This window comes from Phasianus colchicus, chromosome 3, assembly GCF_987193195.1.
Source record: "Phasianus colchicus chromosome 3, bPhaCol1.hap1.1, whole genome shotgun sequence".
Taxonomy (NCBI): domain Eukaryota; kingdom Metazoa; phylum Chordata; class Aves; order Galliformes; family Phasianidae; genus Phasianus; species Phasianus colchicus.
In genome coordinates this window covers 11178269-11203511 of record NC_143438.1, presented here as the reverse complement: position 1 = coordinate 11203511, position 25243 = coordinate 11178269, and the positions used below count along the sequence as shown (strand labels likewise).

General features: G+C 38.3%; 1 long non-coding RNA gene across 1 annotated transcript in view; it reads left to right on the top strand.

The window, feature by feature from the left end:
• Positions 1-473, top strand: part of LOC149918401 (uncharacterized) — a 293570-nt gene extending 293097 nt beyond the window's left edge. Inside the window, exon 8 of the long non-coding RNA XR_016464997.1 lies at positions 310-473. This is a non-coding gene — a long non-coding RNA (uncharacterized LOC149918401). The remainder of the gene's footprint in view (positions 1-309) is intronic.
• The last annotated feature ends 24770 nt before the right edge of the window (positions 474-25243 follow it).

Below are 25243 nucleotides of genomic sequence, written 5' to 3'. Positions count from 1 at the left end.
GGACCATTTGCTATGGGCTGTCAGTGTACAACTATTCCATTTTAGAGGGTAAGAGAGCTTGGAGATTATTTCAGGCAGTAGCAGCTGTTTTGCGCTGGTTGATGTCATTGTTGGAGAATGGTCCCCAGTCTGCCCCCATTACCAGCATAGAGGCTGTCCATGCCAGTACCTGAGCTGGCCCAGAAACTGCATGGATAATTTGGGCTGCCAGGTGCTTAGGGCTGTAGTAATCAGGCCAGGCACACACAATTGTATTTAAGAATCGGAGGTCTGTGGCGCATTCATGTATGTGTGCCTGGTTCTCTACAGATTTATGCATGTGAACGCTGAAGGCAGTGGTGAAATTCTGCGCTAGAGAACAGTTGCACAGCAGTGATTTGTGAAACACTATGAAGCTGCATCCTGAGAACAGGAAAAAAAGAATGCATGAGCTCCGTTGCCCTGGTTTGTAGAACTGACAACTTGGGGAGCCTGTGCTGGCTGCAGCGGGTATGTGTGCATAGTGAGTAGAACAGCCCTTGTTTTAATTTGTATTGATCATGTACGCAGGGATTTTCCAAGATAATCTAAGGGAATACACAGCCCAATTCAATAAGATATGGTGATTGTATCTCCCTCATGGTCCTTGTTAATTTACTTTAAAAATATCTTTTGCTTTAGTATATAAATGCTCCAGAAAAATATTTACAGCGAATGGCTGCCTGATTTCTTTTGAAATCTACCCAATTAACACAACACGACAAAATATTACAAATTGGAATCATATGCATGATTTTTCAGTCATCAATGATATGTACTTACTATATTTCAAATAAATTTCCCAAATTGACATGAAGATGTGAAATTGGGTAATAGTTAACCTTTGTCTTCCTGATACACTCACCCTGTTTTCAGTGTTATCAGGATTATAATAAGTTTTTTGATATTTTTCTCTTCTTTTTAATTTGCCATTTTTTTAATATTCAGTATTTCAATGCATTCCTTTTTGTTTCTTGAATATTTATGCCAATACTTAGGTGAAAATTGCAGACATATTTTCTAAATTTTCTTTTGCATGACCATAACTTGATTTCAGCTGGCATTCCTTCCTTAGGTATCATTTTTATATATTGTCAATATTTACATTTAATTTTATTTTAGACATCACTTTTTAGATATATTACAGGATAAAAGAAAATTACAATTTACCTTGCTTGCAGAAAAATAATTTCTAGGACAAATGCTTGTATATCAAATCCTAAGAACATATTTCCTGAAGAGTTCCTTTTAAGAAAAACGTTTATTTATGTGTAATTGATTTTAAAAATAATATTTACAAAATCAGATTTTTTTTTTAATAGAAAGAAGATTTAAGTGTGAGAAATTTATATATTACATTGCTCATATAATTAGAATTTTCTACAGTCTGATGTCTTCTGTTACAAGTCAGGGTGTTTTAAATATATCCTGGCATTTTCAACATTGGTTATAAGAACTCAATATTCCTCTTTTCCTACTTAACTCATTCACACTTTTCTATGTTGGGAAATTCCTTTAGACAAAACTTTCTTTCAAACTGGCTTCCATCCTCTGGTCATTAGGATTTATTTTATTTCCCCTCAAATTAACTACTGCTCAGACAAATGATCTCAGAAAAGATAAGGAAATACCTATGTGCTGCTTCTTTGGTTGTTGTAGATGACTGGTTTTTAAAGTACCATGAATATCAGCATGAAATTAATTCACTCAAGAAACTTGTTTTTAAGCCCAACTTAATGAGCACAAATTTAATATTCCTGATATTCCTACCACCTACATCAACAACAAAAACATTTCAAGATTTTTTTTCTAAGAATGATCCAATTGGGGAAGGTCTTTAAGTAACAGGGGAAAGTTTGAAAGGTATTAAATGATAGATTTTTAAAAGTGAACTTGTAAAGTAGTTCTGCACAGGGTTTTTTACAGTCCTACAAAGCTCTCTGGCTCTCCTTCTCCCTGAAACAAATACGATCCATCTGTTTGAAACAAATATCACTGAACAGCTCTTTGTAAGTCATTTTGTGCTTGTGGAAGACAGAAAATATTTAACACCATTTATTAACTCGCATCATAAAAACAGTGAGCTCAAGTTTATGCTTTCCACTTTAGTGGGACATTCCCCTTGCCATTGCAATTAACTCAGAAATAATCTGCCTAAACTAATTTTGTCCCTCACAATTAAAAGTGATAAACAATGGGATGTTGCAGTCTTGCAAGATGGAGAGACGCTAGTATTTCTTCATTATACTTCATAAAGATGCATCAGCTAAATAAAAATGAATGATGTGGTAGAAGATTTTGTCTCAGTGTGCGTTTGGGTTAAATGTCATTCCAAATATGTACTGACACAATCTTCTTATTGTGAGAGCATTGCTACAGTGCCCACGCCAGGCTTTCAAACATCTTGAGTCAGACCACCAAATACTAAAACTGGATTCAACCCAGGAATTTTACAAAAAAAGAAAAAAAAAGAAAAAAAAAAGGGATACTTAAAGTTTATGATTGTGATTGGACCTTTAAGAGCCATATACTTTAATTTTTCTCTGCAGCTGCATGGTCAAGAAATGCACCACATTTAAATGAAAGTAGAAATTATCTTTTAACAACTTGGCTATCAGACTTTATTTTTAGGTAAAAAATATGCAAACACACCAATCCTCATAAAACTGCTGATAAAAATGTGAAAGCTGAGAATGCTGCAGTGCAAATGCTAGGAACTTAAATATGAAGATGCTGCATTGTGAAGGTTTCAAATATTTTAGGATAATTGATTTCCTTTTTCCACTTGTAAAGCCTTAATTACTGTAAACTCTTGCTCCATTAATTCAAATAAATTGAAAGGGATCAGAAAGCATATCTAGAAATAACACAATCAAACATAACCATGCCACATCACAGCCAAATTGGTCAAAGAGATGGCAAAGCCAGCACATGCCAGCTTGCGGAAGCCTGACCGCAGTATGTCCTCATGCTAAGCATCTCACTTGCTGGAGTAGTCTTGCCCAGACCATAGCATTCCCTTACAAAGGAACAATGTAAGCACACTTCTTGAGCACATCTCTGCATCTCCAACCTTGCTTTCTGTGTAACTGTATGCCATTCTGCACCCCCATTCTGGTATCAAGGGCATCTCTAACTGCCTGCCTGACCAAACAAAGCAGAACATCCCCGTTAAGGGAGGCTGTGCATTTTACAGGAGGTAGCTTTACTTAAAAAAAAGACCAAATCTTTCACCCTGGATGTTGCGAATCAGGATGGGGAGCTGATGTCTGTGGAGGTGACACGGCAGGGTAAGGCACTCATGAATTATGAGGGCAGACGTCAGTTCCAAGTGACACGTTTTCCATAACCTACTGCCTCTCTTTGTTTATCCATCAAATACAATCTATAAAGCAACTGCTCATCTATTTAGTCTGGGGTAGGGCATAGAAATGCAAGTCAGACCTTAAATTTAGTTTGTCATTTGCCTTCTCAAAAGGAGATGTGATTTATGTTTATAATAAAGTATTTGAAATGTCATTTAATAGGAAAACAAATGGCAGTTGGATTCCCACGAGCAAGGAGAGGGGATTGTGAAACTTTGAATTAAACGGTTTTATCTTATCACACTTTAAGTTACATATTTTTATTCTAATTGTAAAAATTATCTTCCTTGACATATCTTTTCCATTATTTTTGTTAAAGGGTATTCATCAGCGGTGTTAATGATGACACAAAATTTTAATATATGCATTAAACATTTAAGTTTTAATATGTTAACATGACACAGGATGTGAATAATAACAATGTTTTATATATGAAGTGAAAACATATTTTATGTTGGAAATAGTTAGAATGCCTGGCAAGTGACTTATATCCATAACAATTTCATTTAAATATTGCTTTTGCACCCCATCTATCTTAGATGCAATTTTATAGTCCTTTTTAAAAATTCATTTCAGCATGACCTCTTTGAGGCTGCAACTTAGTGCCTCTAGCCTACATATTGAATTGCACTTGTACTTGTTCCTATTCAATTACCTTTCAAAGTGCAGAAACCAGCAAGTGCCCAGACCTGAACTGCATTTACCATTCCAGGACTCTTCAGGAATTACAACTTCTGTGCGGTTACACAGTAATAAGGGTAAAAGGCAAAAGGAAATCCATCAAATTGCTAAAATATGATGGTCTACTAGATTTGATTTAGATCTTCATAATTCGGGACCTCTTGGAACAGCCAGGTAGTTCCTAATACACAATAATGCTCTCTCCAATATCAGAAGATTACGATGCATATATACAACAGCTCTCCTTTTATTTCCTCGTGTCATTCCTTCAGTTTTGTGGCTTAACAACGGGTGTCCCAATAGCAGTAGGGAAAGAGGTACGTTTGAAAGGAATCATCTTAAAGAGGAAGGAAATATTTTGGTGTTTTAATGTAACTACATGGGAGAGTAATTTACAAAAATCTCTGCAAAATTTACATCCTGTACTGTTTTATTGTCATAAGACCTAGTTGTGCTGACAAAACCAAAACTCTGCACTCTGACATTATACACAGCATAAATTCAAACCGAGTTTGCATTCATGGCAGTGTATATGCTTAAGCAGACCTTGCTGTACCCCTAAAGGCTCACGCTTTCAATCTGGTAAGGCTGTGATGTATGTCAAAAAAATAATAATCAGAAAACAGACAACCCTACGTATAAGATCTTTTGGAACTGCAAACAGGCTCCCCTGTATGGCGAGCACTCTCATTTACTGGCTGAGAATTTATGGCTCATCCCAGAGCATATTTTTCCCAATCTGAGCAAAATGACACAGTGGCAGACAGTGCCACCCAGCAGCATGCTGGCTGCACCCCTGCACCTTTAGCAGATCTGAGAGGTCAAGGAAATGGTCAGGAGCAACAACAGGGACAATCAGATACCTTCATGTCCCTCTTGGAACGCTACATCATGCAACCAGCTGAGATTTCTTCCATACGCTGAGTTTCACTTGAATTTGCTATTTTGGTAACACAAGAAATGAGCAGATATTAGAAAAAACATCCTCTCAGAAATGCAACTGAAGAGCTAGTACGGAATATGCAGATGGGTTATATTTTTATCTTTAGAAATATAAATTATAATTTACTCCATTGTTTATTTGTGTCTGGTATGTAATGTCAAGCACTTAAAATATTTATGGCCATGTTGCTTCTAATCCAGTTATTTGATCTTTCCTGTTGGTATATTTAGATGAAATCTGAAATTCCTTGTTAATGAGATACAGTAAAACTATTTAAAAAGATGGGTTTCCTTCTGCATGTTACAAATGAATACATTTCTGCTCTTATTCAGAGCAGAAATGAATGTTTCAAAATTCTGCTCATTTTTTCTACCCAATTCTTACTTTTTTGTTGTTATTGTAATCTCATTTTTAAAAAGGATGAAAATAAGTTTACAAGGGTCAGAAAGATTGTTCTGCCTCTCCAGACAATTCACCTACTGAGGTTCAGTCACTGATGGAAAATAGTGAAATGGAACTTCTTTTTTTTTCCCGTGGTGAATAATTCATACTTGGGAATGGTTTCATCACTGAGCACTCTTCAAGTCATTAAACGGAACTGAAGAAAATGGGGTGAAGTCATCATCAGAGAAGGTCAATTTATGGAAATACTGTTATCTCTTTTACAGTATTATTAATACCTACTGACACCTCCATGTTCAGAGGGGAAAAGCCAATCATTAGCTTATAAGGTATAAGTAAGGTCTCAAACACATGCATACGATGAGAACATCATTATTCTAGAAGGGATCTGAACGCAGCAGCTGTGGGAAGGAGAAGACAGCAAGAAAGCAAGGAGAGACAGCTCATGATTAAAAAAAAAAAACAGTCATAAAAAATAATTTTTAGCAGTCTTGCCAGGAATCTGCATGGTGCTGTTGTTATCCAGTTGTTGCTGACTGTTGGTATCAACATTGCAGATAGTTTTGATGTCTGAGGAATAGCCAGATTTACCTTTAAGTTTAAGAAGAATTAACTTGACTGAATGTTAAAATGAAAAGGTGGTTTTCTCCTTTTGAAATGCATGTAATTGCAACACTTACAGCATGCTATGTACTAAAGTCTATTTAAAGCACATTGTTACCCGGAAAATGTTTCCTTCTCTAAATCCTACTGTTTTTAAACCAAATGGCTTGCATGTAGAGTACAGATATTAATCTCTGCAAAATGTGTCTGTCATGACATGAAGGTTCAGGTAAGGTTACGATGAAGAATTTTTGGCACTAGCAGTCAAAAATGGTGCATGGTAAAGAATTTGCTGAAAATGCTGCCTTGCTGCATGAGTTTAAGAGGATACAATGCTTCAGTGGCAAGGTTATATCTAGTCCCTCCAGAAATATTTCTGAAAATTCTATACACAAAATAATTTGATAGAATTCCACCTGTGCTTCATAATATTTAAAGTTAACATTTGATTGGAAGACATGGGATGGTGTATGTATTTAAAAGGTGTTTCATTAGTCAATTCCACTAACTTCTACTTGAAATTTTCAAAAATTGGATGAGAATTCAGGTGACAGAATATAAGAAATCTGAATCCTGAGCAACAGAGAATCTCCTCTTGCATTCAATACAAATCATGCCTTTAATTTCAAAGGGAGTTGTACAGATCCTTCATTTTTTTGAGAAAGTTAAAAATTGTTTATCTACAGCGTTAGTTTTGTTTGCTTGTCTGTTTAAATGAGGGCTTCCAAACTGGAATGCAAATCTCAAATGAGTTATCTAACATTGAAGTGATCAATAAGATCAATGCTAAATGCATTGAATCTTTTAAAACAAAGCGAGTTACTTAAACAAATGGATTGGGGATAATTTAAGAATATTAATTTTTAAGTGATAGAAAGGTAGGACTGAAAAGTATCTTTAAAAGTCAATTATTCAACCTTCCTGCTCTAAGAAGAAGTCAAATGTATTCTGACCATCTATTTGGTCTTTCTGTAATCTGTTCATAGATGCCTTCAACTATGAGGTTAAACACCTTCTGTAGGCAACCTCTCCAACCCTTAACTGTCTTTATGGCTGTCAAGTTTTTCTTTGTAGACATAATATAATATAATCTTAAACAACTTACTTTTATCTCTTTCCCCATTTTCAAAATTTAAAACAGTGATTTCCTTCCTACACTGTTTGAACATGGAGAGCAATTGGCTATCATTCTCTTTGTAAAATATTTTTACATATTAGGGGATGAGTACTGATTTTCTCTTTGGTCTTCTATTTCCCAAACTTTTGATTTTCTGTCACATTTTAAAATTCCTAGCAGTATTTCTGCTCTTCCCTGGACTCTTATTTCTCTGTATCTGTCCTCCAGTAGACATACAAAACCCAACCACTGCTACATATGAAGACCTCCATGCCTTCCTTAAGACCCATCAGTTAATGCACTCCAGAATTACGCTGTCCATTTTTACTCAGCATGGAGCTTGACCATATATAAGACTATTAAATTCACTATTTGTGACAGTTTTTTTACTGGTTGGTTGGCTTTTTTATTTCTTTTCTTTTTTTTTTTTTCTTACTCTATCAAATATAGTTCTCCTCAGAATTTCATGTTGTTGGTCTTGGACTATTTCAGTAACAATTTAGGATCACTGTGAGGGCTAACACTGTCTGACCAAGTGCTTGGAATCCATCCTAGAAAGATGCCATCTGCCAGTATTATGTGTTTGTTCCTTAACCCATCACCCATGTCAGTAATGTGAATATTCGCTAGGATGGACCCAGCATAGATCTGCTGTGTGTTTTATAGCATGCCACTAAAAATGACAAAGTTAAGGTCTATTTTGATTAGAATCCTTCAATTGTTTCATTCATTCATAATTACCAACCTACATCAACATACGAATTCATACATCCTTATGGTGTAATTCTTATGATTAAATCCCTTCACAAATGTCAGCATCCATAAGTAGGTGTGTCAAAACCAATGTCTTTTCTAAACTGCAAACAGAAACAATAATGTCACTGCTTTTTCCTTTACTTTCTCTTCAGTTTCTTCCAGGAGAAAAATGCTAACTACAAGAGCCCTTTCTTACACACTTTTTGCCCTGATTTATGACACACCTTTACAGAGAGGCTTGGAAATAATTTTTGGTTTTACCACTGAAATTATAGTTCATGATCTATAATTTCCCACAGTATTTCAATAAGAACAGGTAAAACCATTACCAGCAGAGTTTCTATATGCAGTACAAAATGTTCTTTCCTTTCATATAGCATGCAATAATCATACAAAGCGTGTGTGTATGCATAAATATGACACTTGTTTTGAACTCAAATTTTGCTTTCATAGAAAGGCAAACGGCCGCTAAATAATGCCGTAGATTAGTGTGGAGTGCCCCTGCTTACTAATTTAACCAACTAATTCACCCACTCTGGCATCAGTAAAATAGTACAGGAATAACACACCTACTTCCCAGAGGTGTTTCTCTAAAATATTACTGACTGGCTGACTGTCTCCCTGGGTGCCTAAATGCCTTTTCAGATCTGGCCCCTAATAAATACTGAAATGTAGATGTTGCCCTCAGCTTACCAGCTTTGCTTTAGCATTGCCTGCATCCTGCCTGTCAACTGGATTTAGCATATTTGCATAATTATTTTTCACTCATTCACGACTAGATTTTTTTAAACAAAAAGGGGAAACCAAACAAGGAAGCAAGGAACAGCCTATCTGCATGAAGCATTTAAATGCATCCTGCTAGGCATGTTTGAGCAGATCCTATTTATGCATTTAGCTTGAAAAAAAGTAAAACATTTAAGGTAATTAAAATAATTCTGAATTCGATTTTAAATCCTGCTGGCATTATTTAGTATTCTATGAGAACTGTCATGCAAAGAAAAAAAATTAAGGAGGGTAAATAATCTTTTCCCAGTAAAATAAAGTAGTCCTACTGCTATGGAAATGTATAATGAAACTTCTGGGATCTTTTGGAGGAGTAGCAGACAACTTCAGGTTTTGGCATAAGTCTGATTTGTAAAAGGATCCAGAGCAGGTCAGGAAGAGACGATCCTCTTTAACGGTCAAGCTGATGGTGGCTGAGGCTGTACATAGTAAAAGTTTTGCTTTAGTTAATTTGGAGATTGGAAGCTCAGAGAAAATCTTGACATCTCCTGCAGGAACAGAATTGTTTTTGCTGTTGTAAACTGGATAATTCTAATACAGACTTCTGCATGGGTTTCGTATAACTTTGCAGGGACACACTCTGGAAACACACAAGAACAAAAGAGAACAGTTTTGTACTGATTCGGGAGAAGGTTTATTGAAGGCTGAGACAACAGTAGGGCAAAGCATTTTCATTTCAAGTGACCCAAAATGGAAGAAGAGAGGAAAGGAATGAAAAATGAAAAACAAATGGGAAAAAGGAAATAAAGGAAGATGTTTTTCCCTCGACCCTTCAAGTCAACTGCCAGATCATAAAAACAATGGCCATAACAGAAGCATAGGAAATAGGCTGCCTCTAAGAATTCTGTATTTCAGAAGGATGCCATCTGTCTGACTTTCTAATGCAAGCATCTATATGTACATTATTCCTGATGGTATCTGTCCAACATATTCTTAAAATTCTCCACTGGTGGGTGCAATTCAACAGATTCTGTTGGCAACCAGTGTTTGTTACTCTCAGCATGAGAAATTATTTTCCCTGAAGTCTAAACCCAAGTCTCTCTTAGTTGCCTTTGACCATCGTGAGACTTTCAGTCTTCCCTTATGGTGCATGAACACTGAGTTTCTTGCCATTCCTGTTGCCTGGACTCTCTCCAGCTGATCTGAATCTTTCCATACCTGTAAGGCTTGAGTAGGTTCCCATGTCCTGTGGCACCAAGATGGAAAAATAAAGATATGGTCTTTCACACATCTTTTTTAATCCTGAAAAATCACAGTGATCTCTTTAAATGTGGTAAGCATTGTCCTTATGGAGCTGTGACAATAACTATTTAATCTACATAAGGAATGCTATTTTTCAACTGCCTGTTTGCTATCTATCTGTAACTGTTTAGCAACTGATTTCAAAGACTACTGAAGAAGTGGCCATGATATTTTCAGCAATTACAGGTTGGTTTAATATCTATCAATCTCTATATGAAGTATGGCAATGATTTAATATTTTATATGCACTAAAGAAACTAGTGAGAAATAATGCTGAGTATGAAACTGAAATGAAATTCCTGCTTTGGGATTTCAAGGAACATCATGTCTGATTTTGAGCCTTTTCTAACATTAAGTGTTAAAGCAAATTTATTTTCTGAAATGTGATTGAAATAGTTGTTTTATGGGATGTAATGGGCATTGTGTCTTTGTTAATCGACATGAAATACACTGCATTTACCGTTGAGAAATTAGAAATTAAGTAATATCTATTCTTCCCCTCCCCTTTCCTTTCCACTTTTGGAAGCTCAGTATATTTATGAAAGTCAAGAGCAGTTCTTTCTAGCTCACACATCACTATCTATTACCCAAAGCAATAGATTGTGGAATAGGTGCAAAATAGGGTTAAATGAGGCTCAACACACGTACCTGAGGTAAACATTCTCTACTGTAGATTAGCTAATTAATGTATGTGACAATACAGATAGCTAAATGAGTGTCTCATGCCTCAGCATGACAGGCAGTCTGTACTTGCACTCCTGCAGATCACTGGTAAACATTCAGCCACTGAAAACACTGAAAAAAGATGATCATTCTTACCTTAAGACTAAGTCAGAATGTATTACGATAACACAGGGTCATATGTGTCCCTCAAAGATGTAGGACACACACCAACCATCCAGCCATGCCAATTTTTGGTACTTTGTCTCTTTGCTCACAGTGGATTATTGCTGACAAGTTCTAAGTTCTGGATTCAGCCATGGGATCTGATTTTTCATTACGCTGTATACTGCTGCAAGTGATACAGACTGTCAGCTGCAAGTTAGCACTTCATGGAAAATGTGTAGAAAATTGCAGAATTAAGTCCAGGGGCTGCCAAGCCCCGAGAGAAGACAGGGAAAGCAAGAAGTGACTCAGAATGGTCCCTAACTTTGTTTCCTGATTTCTTCCAGTTGATCCTGTCACCAAAAAACACAGCCAAAAGCATGTAAAAAATAATAATGGATGGTCAAACTATGTGTGGGCCTTCTCCTGCAGTTCTAGGCATGAGGTTGTTGTGGCAAATTTAAGAAAACGTCCTTTTTTGGGCTTGTATTTTGTTGTTTTCTTGTTTTCTATTTGTACAAACTGGACCCAATCTCTGCAGGCTCCAGAGTTCTATTGTTCAGTTTATTAGCCTTTCCCAAGAAATGTAGTTTTAACCATTGAGGATAAAGAGGCAAAATGCTCAGTTTCTCTAGAGAAACCAACGACATTATGATGCTGAAAATAAGTGAGGCCTGAAACACTCCGCTTGTGTTACTATTTTCCTTTTTGCTAGCAAGGTCTATGGCTCACAGGCTCATGTTCTTCAGGCATGCAGGCGTGCCTGCCATACAACTGACTGTGCATTAAACTCATATACACAGTTGGCAGAATATTTTTTTTTCCATCAGCTTGGCTTCTGGGACTCACTTTTCCACGAATGCAGAACAGTTAAGAGTCTCCAATGCAAGACTGGAGCCCCAGTTGCTTTTTATGTCTATGTAGCAATATACAGAACACCAGGCTCCTGGGCCTGAGCCCTGCTGTCCCAGAAGACCAAAGTTTAAGATCAGGAATTCAAACATGAAGCAACCAGAATTTTTCATATGTGTCTGCCAGGCATACGGAGATTTTGGTGAAGTTCGAGAGCAGGTTAAGTTGTCTGTTCAGACAGTAGGTACACTTTTTCAGTATAAAAGTAAAGTAGCTGTCTTTTCTAATCTACTGACAAAACAGTCTTTCACTTTTTCACTGCATTTTGTGAATTGCAGGCAATTTACATGGCAAATAGTCCTTTAAGTCCTTTAAGTAAAAATCTAGGGATGAATGAAAAGGCAGTAGTAGCAATAGTAGTTAGAATTACTTTATTTACATGTGAATCAGCAGATATAATAGATGAGAGTGGATGAAGAAAAGAGAATTGCCATGATTGTCTGAATTCTACAGAAAAAAAGCCATATTTTCTAAAGGGTAGAAATAAGGGAGGGATAGCAAAAATATGATGTGGTTTAGAGAAAGTTGACAAGTATTGCCACAGCTAGTCCACTTTGTCAGGTCTTCTGAAAGGAATGTTTTTCCAAATACATACTGCAGCTATAGTATGGATCACTTGAGAAACCCTGTATGGGAACTGCTGAATCATGGCCTGAACCCCTGATTGACCACCTGAGGCAAGCAATGGGTCAGCCATGGGAGCACAGGTGAAGGCAATTCACCTGTGCTACCGGAAGGGATGGAGCCTGGCTGCACCTCTCCTAGACCCATTTAAGAGCTGACTACGAGTGGGGAAGGGTCTCTTTTGGAGATTGTGCCTCTTGGAGTTTTTTCAGTGAGCTTGGGACAAGGGTAAGCTCTCCATCCATTCTTCTTTGGTGTGATAACCTGTTTAGCATAACTTCCCTGTATATTTCTTAATTATAATATCTGTATATTTACTGATTATACCAACCCCATCTCTGGAGTGTTTATAGATGGTGGTTCTTTGGCCTGACACAGCAAGTTATTTTCTCAATAACTGTCTAACCTGGCATCCTTTCTTGATGTGTTTTGAAACCTGTTGGCATGCAGACTTTGTGCTGTGTTGGACAAGGAGTCCTTTGGTTGACTGTATGCCCCACTCCCAGAATGCATAAGAGGAAAAGGAAGAGGAGAGGTGTTCCCTGTGAAATGACTCAGCCTCATGCCTCAAAACAAATACCAGGAACAAGTTGGTTTTTTTGTGTGTCTGCTGAAAAAACTACACACCAGTACTGAACTGGGCTTTCTTAAACTCATTAGCCTTCATTTATTGCCTTTAATAATGACTATATGAGACAAAACAGATGCACGCAATTGTGAGAAGAGCAGAAATCAGTATTGTCATTTTGCGTTACCTATGCATAAAAAAGCAGCCAGTGTGAGTTAGTGATGATCTGCACAGTAATATGGAAAATGTCATATTATTACATAAATCACTAAAAATGCCTGATCTAAGATGCACTGCATGGTCAGACACTTCAAAAGGATGTTGCAGGATTAAAGAATATTTAAAGAAAGAGTCATGATGGAAGGTCTCAAGTAACTTGACCAGCTAATGAGGAATTAAGCCTTTCCTTTTATAATTAAACAAGGTTAAAGAGTGTATATTCATAGTATTAGATACAGGTTTGGATTAAGTGTCTTGCAGTGCAAGAATGGAACCCATGCTTGAGTAGCAAGGTAACAAATGCACTTCAGATTGAAATGATGCCTGAACGAGGGAACCCAGAAGAGAGAATTCATCTGAACAGTTATAGGAATAAACAAAGTAATTGTACTTTTCTCATGAAAGACAGATTAAACCACACAAAGCTGCATATGAATATTTAATTCTTTTATCTTAGAGACCAAGATGAGAACTACACCTGTGTTAGAGTGCCAGAGAACAGGTGCTAGAGTATTTAAGCATCAATCCTACGTTGTCTGGCTCTTCATCTGTTTCCAAAAACATTTTCACTTGGGAGAGAGAATCAGGATGGGGAAATCAAGTGAGAATATGACTGCCTGATTGAATCTTGCATCAGAATTTGGTTGCCAGCACCAAGGAATGGAAGGGGAACTGGCTGGCAGCAGAGTCAGAGATTGATGAGGTCACTGAATGGTTAGCAGCAGTAGTAGTTCAGGATATGCAATCACAATCACCAGAGACCTCCAAAAAACCAACCACATTCTGCTCTCTGCAGAACCTGAAGAGTGTAGTGGTGTTTCAAGCTGAGGCCTTTCTTCTGGAAAGAACTGTAAAATGGGGCTGCCTGTAATGACAGGAACACGATGATTTCCAGGCATGATGTAGCCATTCTATGGCTACAATCCTACATTAACATAATAGTTTGTTCTTAACTGCTGCAGCTCCAAGCAAAGCTCAATTTAATAATAATGCATGATGTGAAAGCTGCCTGGCTACTCTAAAGAGGCAACCATTAAAAGGCTGCTGTTATTTCAGTACTAACAGAGCAGAAGGATTAAAGCATAGAGTGATATTTGGGGCATAAATACATAATAAGATGCTACATCTTTAAAACTCAAAGCCTTTGTTTAAGTAGATAAACTAGGATACAAAGGAAAACTAATTCAAAGAGACCACAGTTACATACTGGGGTTGTGGTTGAGCCAAAAATACACCTGTCTCAACATTCAGTCCAATCCCCCCGCACTGGGCTGCATACCAACTATTCATAGCAAGTCCAATTTTAGCTAGGAAAAAAAAAGCTGTGAAAGGACATAACTCTCTTCTATGTGTTTTAGTGGAATATTACTTCAAACAATATTTATGAAAGTGAAAAAAAAAAATGTTTTGAACAACTGGTTGTTTTTTTTTTTTTTTCAGGGTAGGGAAAAAAGTAACTCCCTGTGGTGACTGGTAAAAAGGAGGGCATATACCCCTTAATACCTTTAAATCTTATTTCTAGTGAAAAGGAGCTCTTACTATTTTTGCTTCTAATCTAGGCCAAGTTCTGAAATCCCTGTAAAAACCAAGGGCTTAATAATGAAACAAAAAACTAGTAGCTTTATTTTTATATCTAAAGGAGATAAGGATTTGAAATGTGAACGTGTACAGCTGAGTATATTTCAAGTTCGCTTCCCCATGGAAAAAAAAGGAGTTTATGAAGATTATGAACCAGACTGTACTACTTGGCACTTAAGGACCTATGACCTTGATCATGGTCATGTCATTCTGGCTGGGCTTCAGCAGAATGGTACTGGTCACTGATAAAACTTAACCATTAACAACTGTTCTCAAATAGAACCATAAAAAAAAAAAATCATGCAGAGATACTTTCACCACTGTATCCTACATTTACATTTGATCTCATAGAACATTTCTCCTGCCCTGAAGGGCTACTATGACAGATGGAGCCCAAAGTCATAGACTAGATGCGCTTCATAGACACTTTAGAGGGATGGCCTATATACTAAGGGAATATGTATCTGTATATATACACCAAAAGGTGAGAAAGGTGGTGGTGATTAATTGGGATATATTAGAAAGCGTAGGATCCAAGCATGATGTAGATAGTATGGAATAAGGGATGAATATTGTTCTGTTTTTAACTGAGACAGAGTTAATTTTCTTTCTAGTAGCTGGTACGGTGCTGCATGTTGGATTTAGAATAAGAATAATGTTGGTAACACACTGATATTTTAGTCATTGCTCAGCAGTGCTTACACAGAGCCAAGGACTTTTTAGCTTCTCACACAATCTTGACAGTGAGCAGGCTGAGGGTGCACAAGGAGCTGGGAGGAGACACAACAGGACAGCTGATCGAAACTGGCCAAAGGGATATTTCAAACCATGTGGCATCATTTTGAACAATAAAAGAGGGAGAGTTGGCTCAGGGGGACTGCCACTGCTCATGGACCATTTTGGCATCAGTCAGTGGGTGGTGAACAATTGCATTATGCATCGTTTGTTGTTTATATCCTTTTATCATTATCTATTTTCTCAACCTTTTCTGTTCTATTAAACTGTCTCTACCTCAACTCATGAATTTTACCTTTTTTCTGATTATCTTCCCCCATTCCACTGTGATGTGAGTGAGCAAATGGCTGTGATGCTGAGCTACTTGCCAAGTTAAACCACAACAGCCCTTCTGGCATATTTTCACATGCTTTCTCCAATTCCTACCACTTTTATACTAAAGGAAAAACTTCAATTATGACCCAAATTTGTAGACTTTCTCTTTTCTTTCCCTTCTGTCCCCTTTTTTTCCTTTTCTTTTTCTTTTTTTTTTTTTTGTCTTTCCAGATAGATTTCCTTTTCTGCATGCAACTTTACCAAGCATGTGACAGACAACTTCTTGCATTTGGAAAATTATTGGTTGTTCTCAATGAAATGTCATGTGAAATCCTGGAGGAATTACACTTAGGAACTTATGGTTGGTCATGACTCTCCTGTAAGAAGAAATTCACCAATTCACCCATGTATCACATTGTTTGCTGTTTACAGTCTGTAACACTGACATCCATGACAGTAATGACTATCTCTCCCTGGCTGTCATTGCACTCTGAAATTAATAAGTGTTCTCCTTGCCTAACCTGATTGCTAATTCCTTAAATGTAGGAGCAAGCACAGGCCCCATTTAAATTCATAGCTCTCTGCAGCCATGTATCACACCAGCTGATATTAATATGTGGCAAGCTAAAGATCTCTTAATCTCACAATAAATCTATGTAATTCTGAGATGGCACACTTGACTTATGCTGTATTCATGGAAAGCACAGAATCATAGAATGGCCAGGGTTGAAAGGGACCTCAAGGATCATGAATCTCCAACCCCCCTGCCACATGGAGGGTCACCAACCTACTCATTTAATACCAGACCAGGCTGCCAAGGGCCCCATCCAATCTGGCCTTGAACACTTCCATGGATGGGGCATCCACGACCTCTCTGGGCAGCTGTTCCAGCACCTCACCACTCTCTCTGTAAAGAACTTTCCCCTGATGTTCAACCTAAGTCTCCCCTCCCTCAACTTAAAACCATTTTGCCTTGTCCTGCAGTTATCTACCCTTTCAAAGAGTTGATTTCCCCTCCTGTTTGTAGGCTCCCTAAAGCCTATGCTTCCATAACCATACCCCTATCTTGAAGCTGATGAAGGCTGGCTTTGGGAAGGGAAGAAAAAGATGGCGAATGGAGAGAAGACAGGAAGATGGAAAGAATCCTAGGGCTCATCCATCCAACTTCTCTAAATCAAGAACACTACAAGTGGGTGAGGCTAGATGCCAAATAATATTTAAGATTTGCTCTGACAAAATGAAATTGCATCTGTTATAGAAATCCTTCTAGATTTCTATAAATTCCAGAAGCTGTTAAATCAGAATCATTAAAGACAATTCTCTATATCTGTGGTGATCACTTGGTGTTTGGGTCTTAATACCATAATATATTATTTCAGGATCTTGGAAGGGTTATTCAGTAAGTCTGTTTTGTAGGGATATTTATAGATATCTCATGCAAATACACAAACACATCTGCCTCACTGCTATATTTCATTCATAAAAATGAAAGTAGCACTTTAATACAAAGTATTATCGATATCTTTGTCTTCAGCACATACGTTGTAGTTATTCACCACTAAAAGTTGTAAGATGGTTAAATCAATTTGCAAATTGTTATTTTTCCTCAATATTGTAACTTCAGTGCCTACTAGCACTAGAACACTCCCTGTAGCCTTTTGACCTTCTGTTGTATGCTTAGTTTGCTATAGTTTATCTACAGTTACTTGCGCCCCTGATTTTGGAGACTATATCTGAGTACCTTTCTTTGGCTCACCTGTCTTCTCAGAGAAAATGCCACCTGTATCAGTTATTACTGATATACTGGCTAGACTCTTGCCTTTGTATGTCCCTCATCTTTTGTGCTCATGATCTGCCAACGCAATAGACTGGGGAAGAATAATTCCTTGCATAGCTCCTTTTTCTTACTGCTGCTAATTTGCTACCTTGCATGTAGTCACTGCAAAGATGACATTATTGCTGTATTTTCATACTTTGAGATAGCAATAACATTGTGGTACAGTGCATGTGCTAAAGAAAATGTAAAACAAATATGAAAACAGCAAAGTAGTTTGTTTCCACCAAGGCCTCGTACAATCTCTCATTAGAACTGTCCTGCTTTCAGTGAAGTGATACCAAGCCCTCTGCTCTTCCACTATACTTATACCCGAATACTGACTATCCTCATCAATAAAATGAAGGTTTGATCCAGTCCAGAAGGAATATTTTAATACAACGGAGTATCCAAGACTGATTGGAATTACTGTTTATTTACATTACTAGCTCCAAGATAAAAAGTTTATTCCCTTTTGACTTTGGCTTGCGTTTCTATATTTACAGGAAATAAACCATTAATCCATCACCAGAAGAAACAAATGACGCAATGCACTTTGATTTCAGATATGATCCCACTTGGATTTTAGTGAATACCTTTTTTACATGCTTACCACATTGATCTGTACTGTCATCTAGTCATTCTTGAATGGTGCATTTATTGGTTTGTTCTTCTCTACCAGGAAGAATATTATTTAACAGATATATCTTTCCTCTGATAGGTAAGAAAAATAAAATGTTATGTACCACTGGCCCCTGCTGTCAACATGCCCTAGTAGTGGTGCCCTGAAGTAGCTTGTCTTATATTAACCATTGAAGCAGACTTAGCTCCTCCTGGAAGCATTGGTTTTTTTCTTCTCCTTCCGTAAGGACATAAGTCTGGCCTTCTGCAGCCTTCTCAAGGAAGCTTGGAAGACAGGGATGCTTTGAAAGCAAGGTTCCACTGGATGGTTTGTGGGGGAAAGCTTATGGATAGTGGGAGAGTGTAAAGTGGAGCTGGCAAACCTTTGAAGAATGGTTTTCCAAGCTTTGCTGATTTGAAAACTGTTTTCACAAACATATCCTCTAGTGCTCAGGCATAGGAAATGTCCCTGACGAGGCTATAATTCCAGATAGTTTTACACAACTTCTTCATTTATTTGGATAATGGAAAGTAAAAGGTATGGGCTGCATAGTTTTGAAATCACCTTTTGATAGGGTTGGAAGACATAGAGCAGCAGAGCAAATATAGGCCTTTGTGATGGTGTGCTAATATTGGTAGATAAGATTTTCAGTAGAAACACAAAAATCTGGCCATCTGTATTCCCTCTGGTTTGTCTGATCAATGGCTTATTTTAATTAACTTTTATTGAGTTTTACATTTAATGTTGTACAGTACGGGCATTTATGATGCAATAAACTACAAGACACAAAAAGATAATGAGCTTGGTCTCCACTGCTTAGATTCTTCCTGTATCCAGCACACTAGGATGATAATGTTGAAATATTCAGAACTACTTATGTTTCTGGGGTTAAAATTTTATAAAGTGTAGTGATAGCTTTTAGGTTACAAGTTTTGTGGATACAGGAGGTTAATTTTGACCCTAGCCTCAGTGTGGAACAAAGTCAGGTATGGCTTAGGCATCCAAATCATTTACAACTTTCTGAGATTTGGAACATCCATTAAAGTAGCACCCTACCATTTATTCCTGAAGTGACATTAGTAATAGGTCTTACTATTCAGCAGAAAACATCTAAGTCTGAACGTTGAAATGGAGTGATATTGTACTTTTCCAAACTTTAAATGGATGCACACAATTTAACATCTTGTTCACTAGCAGTACTTTCAAAAATCTGCAGTGCATTTACTATGTATGTACACAGCACAAATATATTTAAAGATGATTAAAAACCAACCATTCTTTGATTTATTTTCTCTATTGACTTATTTGTATACTTAGTGTGGCTAGCTAGTTAACCTCTTTAAGAAAACAAAAACCAAAAAAAAATATGTTCAAGAGATTACAGTATGAATTAGGAATCCCTATATTCCCCCTTGTGCTAAGTATGATTCTCGTTTTCTTCCCCTCCTTGAGAAAGGATGGCTCTATCTCACATGATAGGCAATAGTAAAACCCCCACTAGGATGATCATGTTTTAGATTAAATCCTAAACACAGAATGAGGCACTTTGACCCATTTTGCAAATTTTGGCCAGACGAGTCAGGCACCAGCAGACCTAGCTGTGGAAATATGGTAAGTTTTTGAGGTGGATACTTAGCGTTTTGCATGGCTTTGTAGATGTTTAACTAAACCAATCACAGCCTGTTAAGATCTTCAAGTTTCTGCTTAAAATATGTGTATCACAACGTGTGAAACCTTTCAAATGCTTTGAGTTCTTTGTATTTTCTTAAGAGTCATCAACAGGTCTGCAAACTTGGCTAAAAGTCAGGAAATATAATTACAACTTCATAGTAACAACACCAACTGTCATACAAGCTGAGACACCATTTGGGCCAAATAATTAAGAATCTTCAACATGACCTCCATCTCTGCTGCTCATGCACATACATTATAATACCTACTGCTGGTGTGAGAAAGCCAAAGAAAGTTACTTTGAATAGGGAAATATTTACTTGAAAAATCTCCTCCTAGGTAATGGGCTTCATACATCAATTTGTTATCAGCTGGAGTCATAGAGGAAGGGAGACATATTTGAACACAGCTGTCATCATGGATATATCTTAGCAGAAGTACCTGAAAATAAATTAATTGTTTGTGGAAACTCTATAATCCAACACTAACCAACCAAACCAGCCAGGTGGGCACCCTGGGTTCCTTCTGCAGTCAGTGGACTGACAGAGAATGGTTCTTCTCTTCAGGCTGATTCAAAGCAGCAGTCAAATTCTGGCATTAGCGTAGCATCTTCTTTTTCATCTCTCCATTGACTACAGAGGGAGCTGAGGCAGATGGAACCCTCATACTGTGTAAAGTTACTACATTTAGGGTGTAGGACAGCATGTGTGAAAAACTATGCCTGGCAATTGGATGGCTCATAACAAAACATGTCTTATTTCACATACAGGCCCATGGCAAGTGTTTTTACTTAAAGAGTACTTTGGAAGACATCCACAGCTACATTTTGCTTAGAGATTTGCAATGATTTTGTCAAATTACTATGTGCCTGGCTTTCTGACTGATTTCAAGCCTAAATAGGTTGTTTCACAGCTTCCTAAAGATTCAAAATCCAAATTGTAAACCATCTTTTCAGTGGAAACAACCCACTTCAAGGCAGTTGGGATGTATGCGAAGCAATGAGCTCAGGGTTGCGCTCACTTCTTTTAAGGACAATAGAGCTCTTTTACTTCTTTTCGTTCTACAAACCAGATTTGGCCTGGTTACATTAAATTCTTATGTTAATGTTTCATTAATTAGCTTCCCTTTCTTTATATTTTGTCTTCATTGTTCTGCTCTTACTTTGTTTTACTCCCCATATAATTAAAACGTTTAACATCATTCCTTCCTGTGGTCAGGACACATTCGCTTAAATCTATTTCATTCTCAATCAAGGCGGAGGACAAATGGAAGCAATTATAACCAAGAATCCTCCCCTGGCCCTCTCCACACTGCCCAGCCCATAACGCTGCCACGTCACTGGTGTAAAACCCAGCCTTTGCCATGTCACATTCTAGGGCCACTCCAGGGGAGCAAAGGCGGAGAGGAGACCACGGACCTCTCAGCGGCGCGCTATTGCCTGATCGCTAAGCAGTGCTTCAAGAGGGTTCGGGCCTTACTGAGGAAATAAACGCTCGCTTTTTTTTTTTTTTTTTTCCCTTCTTTATTTTATTTTAATTTGACCTTACGCGCGTTAAATTTCACCTTTCTTTTTACAACGTAACCGATAGACGTGCTTACACTTGTATTTACGAGCGTCCCCCCCCCCCCCCCCCCCAGGCTTGCAGCCTGCTGCCGCCGCCTCCCGGTAGGTGGCGCCTCAACACCGGCGGAGGCGGTGCAGCTTGGCCAGGCCCGGCCCGGCCCGGCTCGGCGGGAAGCTGGGCTCGTGTAACAGCACCGTTAGCCGCTAACCGCGATGTTTAAAAGCATAATAATATCTATTATTTATTTATTTATTGTTGTTGTTGCTCATTTCGTACTTGTATGCTGTTGGGGCTCCGGCCTCCTGTAGGAGAGAACAAAAGCCCGTGGCGTGAGGGAAAAGGGGGGAGGGGGGAGGGTGCATCGTGCTTGCCGACTTCTTGCTGCCAACATCGCACGCAGCTATTCTTTGGCTAAAAATAAATTAAATTCGTGCTAATAATATTAATAATAACGAGATGGACGAAGATGCTGGTTGCTTCTTCTGGGTGATCTTTGTAAAGAGAAGCAGCTTTTTCCACAAGAAAGGCCTGCGGTCAGAAAGCAGTGCCTGGGCTGCCCTCCCTGCAGGCTGGATTGGTGTACAGAAATGCTGTAAAAATGTTAATTAAAAATATTTTTAATATATATATTTTATATATATATATATATAAACCAGCCACTGGTTACAGCCTAGGATACAGAGTCATAGAATCATAATGGTTGGAAGTGAGCACAATCCTCCTAAAGCAAGTTTCCTGCAGTTGGTTGAGCAGAAAAGCATCCTGCCTGGATCCATCTCTCCTCCAGACTGAACAGTGCCAGGTCTCTCAGCCTTTCTTCGTATGGGAAATGCTAAAGGCCCTTAATCACCTGTGTGGCCCGTAGGTCACTGTGTTCTCACATTTTCACATCAGCTGTGTTTACATGCCAAGCATGGTTGCACTATGCTGGCATAAAGCTGATTTAATGGAATGGTGAATCTACCCCTTTTTAAAATAACAAGTGATAAAATAACAGCTTGTGTATTAAACATAGAAAACAGCATCCTTTATTGTTCCATCAAATTTATGCTCAAACCTCTGGTCACACAAAATTTTGCAGCACAGCAAAGGAAGGGTTCTGCACACCGGTGAGATGTGCAGAGCCCCAGTGATGGTCACAGATGGGACCCAGGCCTAAGGGCAAAGTGGATGCCAGTTTCAGAGCACCTGCCTTGGACACAAATCACCACGAATCCAGTTCTGTTCACTTGCATGACTTTGGGACATCTGTGAGGAGTTGTATGGCAGAGGAACGTAGCTGTGATGTTAGGAGGGTGTGTTGGGCTGTGGGTTCCCAGCAGAAGTGTGGGAAGACAGACACCAAGCTTAGCTAACACAAACTGAAGATAGATGCCTCTCCTCCTAGATCCCATCTCAGCTTCCTGACTGCTTCATTCTGCGCACCACAGCACACAACTTTTATACACCCTACCTACATCCATGCCTGTATGTAACCAAAGGGCCTGTGTCAAGGCTACAGTTTTCACTCAAGGAGCCAGGATGTCAGCTCCATCTCTTCCAGTTTTCTTCCCTATCTGTAAAAGGGAATTACTAACATTTTCCTTTTCCCAAAGGCTGTTGTAAGGCACGTGCTCTCAATGGTGTGGGATAGCTTTCTCCTGTGATGGTGGGAAAAGAAAGTGAGAGAAACAATAGATTTTTAAAAGCTCATTTTCTACTTTGGGTGTGTTTGTTTTTATTAAACACAGAAGATAGTTCTGGTACACACAGATAAAATCTAAAGATTTATTTAAAGTGTTTCTTTGTTAACTCAGATCAGTTTGTAAAGTATCTGTGCAGTGCAGATTTGTACAGCGTAGTCTACTCCAAAAGGTATGAGGGATTTAAATACTTAATATCCATTTTGCGAAGCTGGCAGGATGACAGTAAAAATGCTCAAGGTGCTCTAATGACTTTGTTCTTTCTTTTTAGTCATATTTGACAGAATCAATGTGGACTTTGAAAAACTCACATCTCAGAGTCAAAAAATAATGTTTCAGTCCATCTCATCTCAAAAATCCTCTCCTCTGAGCAATACAATCATCCTAAAATGATGGATTATTTCTGGAAAGAGAAAAATGATTTATTTGTGAAATACAGGCTTCCAATTTTGAATGCTTTTAGCATAAATAACTAAGATATTATGAGGGGAATGTAGTGGTTGCACATCTTTGTTATTAGAGTATTGACATCTCTTGCTTCATTGATTTTTTATTACAGTCCCAAGGTTAGAAATAGGAATTGTCAGTGACAGCTTCTTTGCTGCTTGCTTTAGTTTCAAGTCATAATTTCAGGGCTATTTTATTTTTCTTTATTTCTCCTCATCCATACAGACTGCCTACCCGTCAATCGTATATTTAACAGGAATAGCCCTTTTTTAAAAAGCCACCTCTGAAAAGTTTCAGGGCTGCAACATGCCAGCATAAAAGATAGATAGCACCAAGCCAGGCTGCCTTTGTCGCTGCTACTGCTGCTGTCTTGGCATCTGTCGATGAAGAGCGCTCCAATCTGGGGATCCCTGCTGGGGTGAGATATGGCCACGTCTCCAGCAACGGACCAGGCGACACCGGTGCCAGAACACTGTGACCATCTGATGCAAGTCTCTCCTAATGAAAGTCCAGCATGGGGCTAAATGAGTTTCCTCTACTGCTGGGTGAGGGGCTAATGATAAAAGCACTCCCTGGGCTCGCCACTGCTGTTGGTAGCTTTGTCAGGGCATATGGCAGTTGGCTAACTGCAGTTCCTGCGAGGTTTTCCCTTGCTGCGTTACCTCTGGAATTGGCTTGCAGGCTCTGCTGAGGGTCCTCTGCCTGCGGGGGAATGCTTATGGGCAGGCACATGGGTGCTTGCTGGGGAGCACAGTGAAAAGGTGGGGAGGGCTGGTACAGCAGCACTTGGAGACTGCTGTTGTTGATGCTGGAGAAGCGCTCACATAAAATCTATACCAGTTTGCAATCTGAAAGGCTAAAGCTGTGCTAGTTAGTAAAGTTAGCTGCTCCCGTTTGCATACAGTCACAAATGCTCCCTGAATGTGTGGATTGAGGCATTCTGAATTTCCAGTCACAGCATTCATATTTTTACTAATGTGAAAAATAATAACAATAATAGTAATTTTAATGAATAGAATACTTTTGGCCGGGAAGTCTCTAGGCAACTCACAAAATATATAATAATGAGAAAAAGAAGGCAGATTCTATCTTTTAGAAGTAAACCTTTTATTCGAGAAACCAGTGAAAAATAGGATGGAGAAAGGTAGAATAAAGGGGAAAAAAAAGCATACATAATGCAAATACACAAGCACACATAGATACTGCATGGGGAGTGTGCTGAGAAAAAAACCAAAATCACTGCCACTGCAGGGTAGATCCTTGCTTTTTGCTTTTATTCTTGCAGCAATTTCTTCCACCTCAAGTTTTTGTAGCTGACGTTAAATGTAAGACTTGTATTTTATTTTATTGTTTGAGACATAGCGGCAAGCAGCATGTTCTCTGCACCTGTTGGTTTTACATTTTGCTTCTCACCACAGTGCCTTTGCTGTTGAGACATGATCTGAATGACAGGTAGTGCTGAATCAGCTTGTAAGTAGAAATGGAGGTGCGTTCAATGCATCATTCCAAAATACACACCCTCTTCGAGGGAGACTTGCCCCTCTCCAGTTATCTTCTGCCGTTAGATTTCTTTCTTTAGTTTTAATATTCTCTTTTTTATCTCTCGCCATTATCTCTGCATTCTTGTTTCAGTCTCTTCTCACTTTATTCTCTTGGGTTCCCTCATCAACATGATCTCAACACCTTAGATAACCGCAGAGGCATTCTTAAGTGAAATGTTTAGTTAAAACATAGCAGCCCTGCCCCTGGGATGCATT